Here is a 10,555-nt window from a genome sequence, read left to right as displayed (position 1 = left end):
ACAATAAACTGTTGCACATTGACTTTATTATTACATACAATAGAATTAGCGGTGAGTAAACTTGTTGCATTTAAAGTGATTAGTTGACTTTACTCAGGAAATGTGAGTAAACTTGTTGCATTTAAATCGATTAGTTGACTTTACTTAGTAAAAAGTAAGCAAGCCTGTTGCATTTACAGCGATTAGTTGACTATACTTTGGAAATGTGAGTAAACCTGTTGCTTTTAAAGCGATTAGTTGACTTTGCACAGTAAAAGGTGAGCAAACCTGTTGCTTTTAAAGCGATTAGTTTACTTTACTCAGAAAAAAGTGAGTAAACTCATTGCTTTTACAGCGATTAGCTGACTTTACTCAGAAAAAGTTAAGTAAGCCTGTTGCTTTTAAATCAATTAGTTGACTTTACTCAGGAAAAGGTGAGTACACCCGTTGCTTTTAAAGTGATTAGTTGACTTTACTCAGAAAATGTGAGTACACCTGTTGCTTTTAAAGTGATTACTTGACTTTACTCAGAAAATGTGAGTACACCTGTTGCTTTTAAAGTGATTAGTTGACTTTACTCAGAAAATGTGAGTAAACTTATTGCTTTTCAATCGATTAGTTGACTTTACTCAATAAAAAGTGAGCAAACCTGTTGCTTTTAAATCAATTAGTTGACTTTACTCAGTAAAAAGTGAGCAATCGTGTTGCTTTTAAAGCGATTAGTTGACTTTACTCAATAAAAAGTGAGCAAACCTGTTGCTTTTAAATCAATTAGTTGACTTTACTCAGTAAAAAGTGAGCAAACTTGTTGCTTTTAAAGTGATTAGTTGACTTTACTCAGGAAAATGTGAGTACACCCGTTGCTTTTAAAGTGATTATATGACTTTACTCAGAAAATGTGAGTAAACCTGTTGCTTTTAAAATGATTAGTTGACTTTACTCAGTAAAAAGTGAGCAAGCTTGTTGCTTTTAAAGCGATTAGTTGACTTTACTCAGGAAAAGGTAAGTACACCCGTTGCTTTTAAAGGGATTATATGACTTTACTCAGAAAATGTGAGTAAACATGTTGCTTTTAAAACGATTAGTTGACTTTACTCAGTAAAAAGTGAGCAAACCTGTTGCTTTTAAATCAATTAGTTGAATTTACTCAGTAAAAAGTGAGCAAACATGTTGCTTATAAAGCGATTAGTTGACTTTACTCAGTAAAAAGTGAGCAATCGTGTTGCTTTTAAAGCGATTAGTTGACTTTACTCAGTAAAAAGTGAGCAAACGTGTTGCTTTTAAAGCGATTAGTTGACTCTACTCAGGAAAAAGTGAGCAAACTTGTTGCTTTTAAAGCGATTAGTTGACTTTACTCAGTAAAAAGTGAGCAAACGTGTTGCTTTTAAAGCGATGGTAACGCTTTCTTTTACAACCCGCAAAGTACCGCGTAAGTACAGTGAAATTACAGTGTACTTTTCTGTACGTACTGTGTAAGTATAATGAACGTATGTGTAGGTATGAGGGAACAAACCGTAAGGCTTGGGTAAAAAGGGGGTAACAACCAGATGTTCATCACAAAAATTACCGCGTAAGTACAGTGAAATAACGGTGTACTTTTCTGTACCTATAGTGTAAGTATAAATAACGTTTACGTAAGTATAAGGGAACAAACTGTAATGCTCGGGTAATAAGGGGGTAACAACCAGATATTTAGCATGAAAGGTACCGCTTAAGTACAGTGAAATAACGGTGCACTTTTCTTTAAATTGCAAAAGAACAAACCATAATGTTTGCGTAAAAGGGGAGTAACAATAAGATATACATCACGCAAAGAAGTATATTAAGTTTACGATGTACATTTCTTCAAGTATTGTATACATATAAAGAATTATGCAAGGATGGTGACAACCTATTGCTATCTGCAAATGTACTGTATATGCACCTGCGTGAGTACATTAGTACTCTTATTCAGTGCTTGGGTTTTATATGGGGTGTTTAATGAATAAAAGGTTTACAACCTGTGAAATTATGAACCCTTATTGTATACTGTATGTATTTTAAATCTGCAATTCAATATAAAATATATTTCCATACACTACTTACCTTATGTTTACTCGTCGATCTCACCAAAGCCATCAATGTCTCCATAACTCACTATCAACAAATAACTTTGCATGACATAGGCCTACCGTCAGGGTTCAATGCAGATTAAAACAGGCTCGCATCTTTACTGCTGTTGCACAGGGGGGCTAACTGTTGCATTTCAGTAAATGTATAGCTGATGCTTTATAGAAAAATCTAGTAATTTGGTCTTCAATCAATAAAAACTGCTGCTGTAGTTTACTCTGTTCTTAGTGTTCAAGTATACACTAGTATGTTAAAGTTCAGCTTCTTCCCTCTTTGTTCCCTGTAGTTAAAGGGTAAATACAGTATTTGTTACCTCCTTGTTACCTGTACTTACAGGGTAAATACCACATTTGAGGGTTGTAAATTAAAGTGAAGCTTTGTTCCTCTCTTGTTACCTCCTTGTTACCTGTACTTACAGGGTAAATACCACATTTGAGGGTTGTAAATTAAAGTGAAGCTTTGTTCCTCTCTTGTTACCTCCTTGTTACCTGTACTTACAGGGTAAATACCACATTTGAGGGTTGTAAATTAAAGTGAAGCTTTGTTCCTCTCTTGTTACCTCCTTGTTACCTGTACTTACAGGGTAAATACCACATTTGAGGGTTGTAAATTAAAGTGAAGCTTTGTTCCTCTCTTGTTACCTGTAGTTAAAGGGTAAATACAACATTTGTTCCCCCCTTGTTCCCTTTAGTTTACAATGTAAAATCTTGAAGGCAGTGAAATAAATATACAAACACACAATATATTTCTTCTTTACTTTGTAACCTTTATTTTAATAAATAAGCATTTTAAAAGACTTCATATTAATCAAACATTGTCTTGTCTATCATTGCCTATACTCATTCATTTTCTCTTTGGCTTTGTCCTTTTGTTAATCTGGGGTCGCCACAGTGGAATAAACCACCATCTTATCCAGCATATGTTTTACGCAGTGGATGCCCTTCCAGCTGCAACCCATCTCTTGGAAACATCCATACACACTCACTCACACGCATTCACTACGGACAATTTAGCCTACCCAATTCACCTGTACCGCATGTCTTTGGACTGTGAGGGAAACCGGAGCACCCGGAGGAAACCCACGCGAACGCAGGGAGAACTCCATGCAGAAACCTTCTTGATGTGAGGAAACAGCACTACCTACTGTGCCACCGTGTTGCCACCCAGCTGCAACCCATCACTGGGAAACATCCATACACACTCATTCACACACATACACTACGGACAATTTTACCTTACCCAATGTCACCACATATTTTTGGACTTGTGGGAGCACCCGGAGGAAACCCACGCTAACATGGGGAGAACATGCAAACTCCACACAGAAATGCCAACTGACCCAGCCGAGGCTCGAACCAGCGACCTTCTTGCTGTGAGGCGATTGTGCTACCCACTGCGCCTGCCTATACTCAAACAGCAAAATAACACATTATTTCCTTCCCCCTTTTTTCTGGCATCTCTTGCTTGGCTTCCTCTTCTGCTCTTCTCAGCTTCCACTGAGGACTCTGATGGTGAGTGGCTGATGAAATCCCATGGGTCTTGCTGCTCTGCATTTATATAAAATATATGAACAGACAGAAAGGCGTTTAGTAAGCTATAGACATGTTTATTTTCCTGTTTAATGTGTGTGTAGTGGTTGTCCAACAATTTCACACACTAAACATTTACAGATACCATACAGACACTATACATTACTATCAAACAAAAGTACTATCATCAGATCATATGGGAGATTGTGATCATTTATAGTGATAATAATTAAAGCGCAGAGGGGAAAAGGCTTAAATATATGTGCAGGCAGTATAGACTTTGAAGTAAAGATTATTTTCAGTTCAGTGTACATATTTAAATTCTGTGTCACTCATTAAATGGTAAGTAAATGTAACGTTTGGGTTAACTACCCCTAAGGTTAGTTTTTGATTAAAGTACATGTCTTAACCCATCATTAGTCCTAAATAAAGTGAAAGATAACATAATATGGTTGATGTACTGTTATGGACCCTTTTTACATTTCAGCACAGTGAATGGGAAAGTACAACACATTTTTTTACAATCTTCTTTGCTCAAATAAAATGAAAACTTTACGATGGTGTTGTCTCGACAATTAGAAAAATAAAAAAAATAGTGTGAAACTGATAACGCCAGCAAGAAGAGAGAATAACTTCTAATTTACTCATGACCATAAACACTGTTTGAAACACCTCGCACATGTAATCATATTATATAATACATACGTAAATACAAATAAATGTTATTTTATAAAAAAAATCATATAAAAAACTCAAGGATTTTAGATCCTGATGATCGTTAAACGCGTCATAACAGTGTTGTGAAAAGGGTGTAATTGTTAAAAATAGGTACAAACATCAGATATAAACAAAAACCTAAACAAACACTTCTATGTACATAACGTCATAAAAATACTTGTTTTATTTACCTCGCGCTGCCGTCCTTGTACTGCCGTGAACAGGAAATTCTGGGAATGGAGGACGGAGAGTTGAATCGATTCGTCTTCAACAAACCGATCAGTGTGACATCAAAACATCGCGAGAACAACAGACAGCTCCGTGTGCATTTGAATCCATCTCGCGATATTGTATCACTTCAGGTACGCGCCTACTGATTCGTTGATTCAAACGAGTTGTGAATCAAGAAGCCTCTAAAGATCCGAATCAAACTGCAGCAGCACGCCACGAGGTTTTGCTCAGACTTTTGGGACGTTTGGAATTGCTCCGTCTTGTCACCATGTAACACATGTGAGTAAATCGTTGTCAGTAAATAAGGCTATTGTTACGATTAGAAATTGTGCATTAACCAGATTATATTTATTTTGTTTCATTTGTTTTTAGCGTAACATTAACGTTAGTTCATGGCCGAATCTAAACGGCCAGCAGCGAATATTTACCAATGTTTACTGTCGTTTACTTTGCACATCTTAGAAATGTTGCCAAAGTTCCTATAGATTTAGTTTCTTCATGTCATTCCAGAAAGACTGGATGATGAGCAGGTCAGATCTCTGTGGCTGTTGTCATACTGACTGTGCAGACGATTTTCTCCCTTTATACGTTAATTACAGCAAAGTTTATGACAAAATTAATGTTTGGAAATGTAAATTGATATTTTCTGTAGCATGCCAGTTTGATATATCAATACCCCCCCACCCCCCCCCCCCCCACCCAATTACTAGTAACGTTTGCCTAGGACTTTAGCACAGTAGCCTACTATTAAAGCCTTTTCCCCTCTGCGCTTTAATTATTATCACTATAAATGATCACAATCTCCCATATGATCTGATGATAGTACCTTTGTTTGATAGTAATGTATAGTGTGTGTATGGTATCTGTAAATGTTTAGTGTGTGAAATTGTTGGACAACCACTACACACACATTAAACAGGAAAATACTAAACGCCTTTCTGTCTGTTCATATATTTTATATAAATGCAGAGCAGCAAGACCCATGGGATTTCATCAGCCACTCACCATCAGAGTCCTCAGTGGAAGCTGAGAAGAGCAGAAGAGGAAGCCAAGCAAGAGATGCCAGAAAAAAGGGGGAAGGAAATAATGTGTTATTTTGCTGTTTGAGTATAGGCAGGCGCAGTGGGTAGCACAATCGCCTCACAGCAAGAAGGTCGCTGGTTCGAGCCTCGGCTGGGTCAGTTGGCATTTCTGTGTGGAGTTTGCATGTTCTCCCCATGTTAGCGTGGGTTTCCTCCGGGTGCTCCCACAAGTCCAAAAATATGTGGTGACATTGGGTAAGGTAAAATTGTCCGTAGTGTATGTGTGTGAATGAGTGTGTATGGATGTTTCCCAGTGATGGGTTGCAGCTGGGTGGCAACACGGTGGCACAGTAGGTAGTGCTGTTTCCTCACATCAAGAAGGTTTCTGCATGGAGTTCTCCCTGCGTTCGCGTGGGTTTCCTCCGGGTGCTCCGGTTTCCCTCACAGTCCAAAGACATGCGGTACAGGTGAATTGGGTAGGCTAAATTGTCCGTAGTGAATGTGTGTGAGTGGGTGTGTATGGATGTTTCCAAGAGATGGGTTGCAGCTGGAAGGGCATCCACTGCGTAAAACATATGCTGGATAAGATGGTGGTTTATTCCACTGTGGCGACCCCAGATTAACAAAAGGACAAAGCCAAAGAGAAAATGAATGAGTATAGGCAATGATAGACAAGACAATGTTTGATTAATATGAAGTCTTTTAAAATGCTTATTTATTAAAATAAAGGTTACAAAGTAAAGAAGAAATATATTGTGTGTTTGTATATTTATTTCACTGCCTTCAAGATTTTACATTGTAAACTAAAGGGAACAAGGGGGGAACAAATGTTGTATTTACCCTTTAACTACAGGTAACAAGAGAGGAACAAAGCTTCACTTTAATTTACAACCCTCAAATGTGGTATTTACCCTGTAAGTACAGGTAACAAGGAGGTAACAAGAGAGGAACAAAGCTTCACTTTAATTTACAACCCTCAAATGTGGTATTTACCCTGTAAGTACAGGTAACAAGGAGGTAACAAGAGAGGAACAAAGCTTCACTTTAATTTACAACCCTCAAATGTGGTATTTACCCTGTAAGTACAGGTAACAAGGAGGTAACAAATACTGTATTTACCCTTTAACTACAGGGAACAAAGAGGGAAGAAGCTGAACTTTAACATACTAGTGTATACTTGAACACTAAGAACAGAGTAAACTACAGCAGCAGTTTTTATTGATTGAAGACCAAATTACTAGATTTTTCTATAAAGCATCAGCTATACATTTACTGAAATGCAACAGTTAGCCCCCCTGTGCAACAGCAGTAAAGATGCGAGCCTGTTTTAATCTGCATTGAACCCTGACGGTAGGCCTATGTCATGCAAAGTTATTTGTTGATAGTGAGTTATGGAGACATTGATGGCTTTGGTGAGATCGACGAGTAAACATAAGGTAAGTAGTGTATGGAAATATATTTTATATTGAATTGCAGATTTAAAATACATACAGTATACAATAAGGGTTCATAATTTCACAGGTTGTAAACCTTTTATTCATTAAACACCCCATATAAAACCCAAGCACTGAATAAGAGTACTAATGTACTCACGCAGGTGCATATACAGTACATTTGCAGATAGCAATAGGTTGTCACCATCCTTGCATAATTCTTTATATGTATACAATACTTGAAGAAATGTACATCGTAAACTTAATATACTTCTTTGCGTGATGTATATCTTATTGTTACTCCCCTTTTACGCAAACATTATGGTTTGTTCTTTTGCAATTTAAAGAAAAGTGCACCGTTATTTCACTGTACTTAAGCGGTACCTTTCATGCTAAATATCTGGTTGTTACCCCCTTATTACCCGAGCATTACAGTTTGTTCCCTTATACTTACGTAAACGTTATTTATACTTACACTATAGGTACAGAAAAGTACACCGTTATTTCACTGTACTTACGCGGTAATTTTTGTGATGAACATCTGGTTGTTACCCCCTTTTTACCCAAGCATTACGGTTAGTTCCCTCATACCTACACATACGTTCATTATACTTACACAGTACGTACAGAAAAGTACACTGTAATTTCACTGTACTTACGCGGTACTTTGCGGGTTGTAAAAGAAAGCGTTACCAAAGCGATTACTTGACTTTACTCAGGAAAAGGTGAGTACACCCGTTGCTTTTAAAGGGATTATATGACTTTACTCAGAAAATGTGAGTAAACCTGTTCCTTTTAAAACGATTAGTTGACTTTACTCAGTAAAAAGTGAGCAAACATGTTGCTTTTAAAGCGATTAGTTGACTTTACTCAGTAAAAAGTGAGCAATCGTGTTGCTTTTAAAGCGATTAGTTGACTCTACTCAGGAAAAAGTGAGCAAACTTGTTGCTTTTAAAGCGATTAGTTGACTCTACTCAGGAAAAAGTGAGCAAACTTGTTGCTTTTAAAGCGATTAGTTGACTTTACTCTGTAAAAAGTGAGTAAACCTGTTGTTTTTAAATTAACTAGTTGACTTTACTCAGAGAAGGAGAGTAAACCCGTTGCTTTTAAATAAGTTAACTGTGTATAATTATACAAAGGTGGCGTGGTGGTGCAATGGTAAGCGCTGTGGCCTCACAGCAAGAAGGTTGCTGTTTTGAGCCTTGGCTGGGTCAATTGGCATTTCTGTGTGAAGTTTACATGTTCTCCCCATGTCGGCAACATTATTTAACCCATATTTTGACATGCCCTCTATGTATGAGTATTTTTGTAAAGTACATTTTTTTTGAGAGCATCAAAATGTCTTTCACCCATTGTCACGGTTTCACCACGCGCTAATTCTGCTGTTGATACTTTCATTTCTTTTTCACTGCGCCCTTTCCCGCTTTTGATTGCAAATAAAGCATGTGGCATGTGGTGGTTAAATAATGCCAGTATCAATGTTCAGGCATGCATAATCCTGACAGCAGCATTTACAGACAGTTCAATTAAGGTAACTCGCTGGGAATCGAAAAAATTACAAGGGTGGAAAAGTGCAGAGGTGCTGGAGGGGTCAAATGTTTGTCTCTTTCAAATAAAGATAGAAAATACAGTAAAGCAGATTGGAGAATCTACTGATCGCAAAACAAGCACTTGTGTTTATGTTGTTTGATGATATAATAAAAATGATGAACGATTAAAAGATATAGCAGGTCAAGCTTAAAGGTCTGATAGTGTGTCTGATTTTTACATTGCGTGCAGTTATTGAGCTTAAAGAGCTAACATGAGAAGGAAGGTGGAGATGTAGACCGGCACATTCCTGCATTTTGTGGTTCAGCCAGAATAACTCTGCGTAGCTGCCAAAGATTTTACTGCAACTGGATCTTTTAATGCACCAGAACTTTCCACTGCTTCACTAGTACGGCCTGGATCTGCACTATACTGTACAATCCATCTGCACATTTGCTGAAGAGGACATATGACAGTTTTCAATAATTCAGTATATCTCGATAAGGAACATGCTATGACACACTGTAAAAATTGTCTGATAATGAGCAGCTTCCATAATCTGTGATTCACAAGTGTTTTCCATTTATTGAACTGCATTATGGGATGTTGATCTCTGCTCTGTTGACTTTTGATCAACTCCACAGTTTGACAAAAGTGACTTTTACTAGCATTTTAGTTGTTTGGAATTTTAATATGTGTGAAGTAGTATAATATATAGAGAAATAAGTCTGTAAAATAACAGAAAATGTGCAGGCAGTTTATTAGCAACGTTTTTTAGCAAAATATATAACACCAACCCAGACAATACCACTTTAAACTATGAAAAAAATGTCAATAAAAGTAACTTTTTCCAACATTTCAAGGTTCAAATTTGTTGGAAAAAAGATCAAGGACCCATAATGCAATTCAAAAGCATAAATAAGGGAAGTTTATTCATAAACAAATTTCGAGAGGATCACGTGCTTATGATTGACACGGCTGGTCCCGAGTCAAGCTAATGTACGAACCACCAATCAGACTACTCCTAACCAAGTATAATTAACCAAACACCTTACCTTTAGTCATCTTCGTCTTGAAGAATCCCCCCTTCCACCCCTTCGCCTCCTCCTTTGTCTACAGGGCAGCACGGCGGCCCAGTGGCTAGCACTGCGGCCTCACAGCAAAATGCCTCCGGTTCGGGCATCCACCCAAACGGTCAGCATTTTCGTGTGGAGTTCATGTTCTCCCCGTGCTTGCGTGGGTTTTCCCCGGGTCCTCCGGTTTCCTCCCACACTCCAAAAAACATGACACTTGAGTAAATTGACTAAACCAAATTAGCACCAAATTCGATTCAATTCTGTCAGCAACGCATCCCCTTAGCAACCCTCACGCAGCAGGAGGGAGGGGGTTCTCGAGATCTACCCGAGTTCAAACTCCCCTCTCGCCCTGCAACGGGAGGGAGCCCTGGGCTCGAGGCTCTCATGAGCTCGGGGCTCTCTCCCGGGACAGCATGCCAAACTAGCTTATCAACAATCATCAGCTAAGTGTGAACTCTTGAAATGGGGGACATTAAAAACATGAATTACAAAATACAAAAAAAACTTTTCACTGCTTCACTGCTGCAGCCGCAATGTGCATTAAACTGTACATTACATCTCCACTTTTGCTGAAGTAGACATACCTGTATGACTGTTTTCAATAATTCAGTGTGTAAGAATCCATCTATTAGCCCAATGACGAAACTAACAGCATGGTCGAAGGTTTAATGCATGTAAGCCTTTTCTAGTGCTTCTGAAAATAATTTTATTTATTAGAATTTATTTATATTAGTTTTTTAGCTCCGAATTCAATCTGACTACAATTTCAATGATCCTAAAATTTAGACTGTATTTCTAATTGTAAGAACTGATCACATTCATCATTTATGATTTAATTTAGAGTTTTGATATTTTCTGAGGTCCGATATTCTAAATTGTACGATCATTTGGGACCAACATCGCTCACAGTTCCACGCCCCGCGCTTTTTCTC

The 10,555-nt window shown here is 37.8% G+C and overlaps 3 long non-coding RNA genes across 3 annotated transcripts; 2 read left to right on the top strand and 1 right to left on the bottom strand.

The window, feature by feature from the left end:
- Positions 1-10,112, top strand: LOC147843861 (uncharacterized). Its single transcript, XR_015490972.1, has 4 exons — positions 1-437; positions 490-826; positions 931-1,233; positions 7,740-10,112. It is a non-coding gene; the product is annotated as an uncharacterized LOC147843861 (long non-coding RNA).
- On the bottom strand, positions 2,832-4,572 carry LOC147843863 (uncharacterized). Its single transcript, XR_015490918.1, has 2 exons — positions 4,526-4,572; positions 2,832-3,635 (listed from the first exon to the last, which is right to left on the bottom strand). It is a non-coding gene; the product is annotated as an uncharacterized LOC147843863 (long non-coding RNA).
- LOC147843862 (uncharacterized) lies at positions 4,795-5,859 on the top strand. The gene is made up of 2 exons (XR_015490900.1): positions 4,795-4,844; positions 5,535-5,859. It is a non-coding gene; the product is annotated as an uncharacterized LOC147843862 (long non-coding RNA).
- Positions 10,113-10,555: the final 443 nt, after the last annotated feature.

The sequence above is a fragment of the Danio rerio genome, chromosome 5, assembly GCF_052040795.2.
Source record: "Danio rerio strain M-AB ecotype USA chromosome 5, GRCz13ab, whole genome shotgun sequence".
NCBI lineage: Eukaryota > Metazoa > Chordata > Actinopteri > Cypriniformes > Danionidae > Danio > Danio rerio.
Note: the sequence above shows the minus strand (reverse complement) of the source record. Positions and strands in the feature narration are given on the sequence as shown.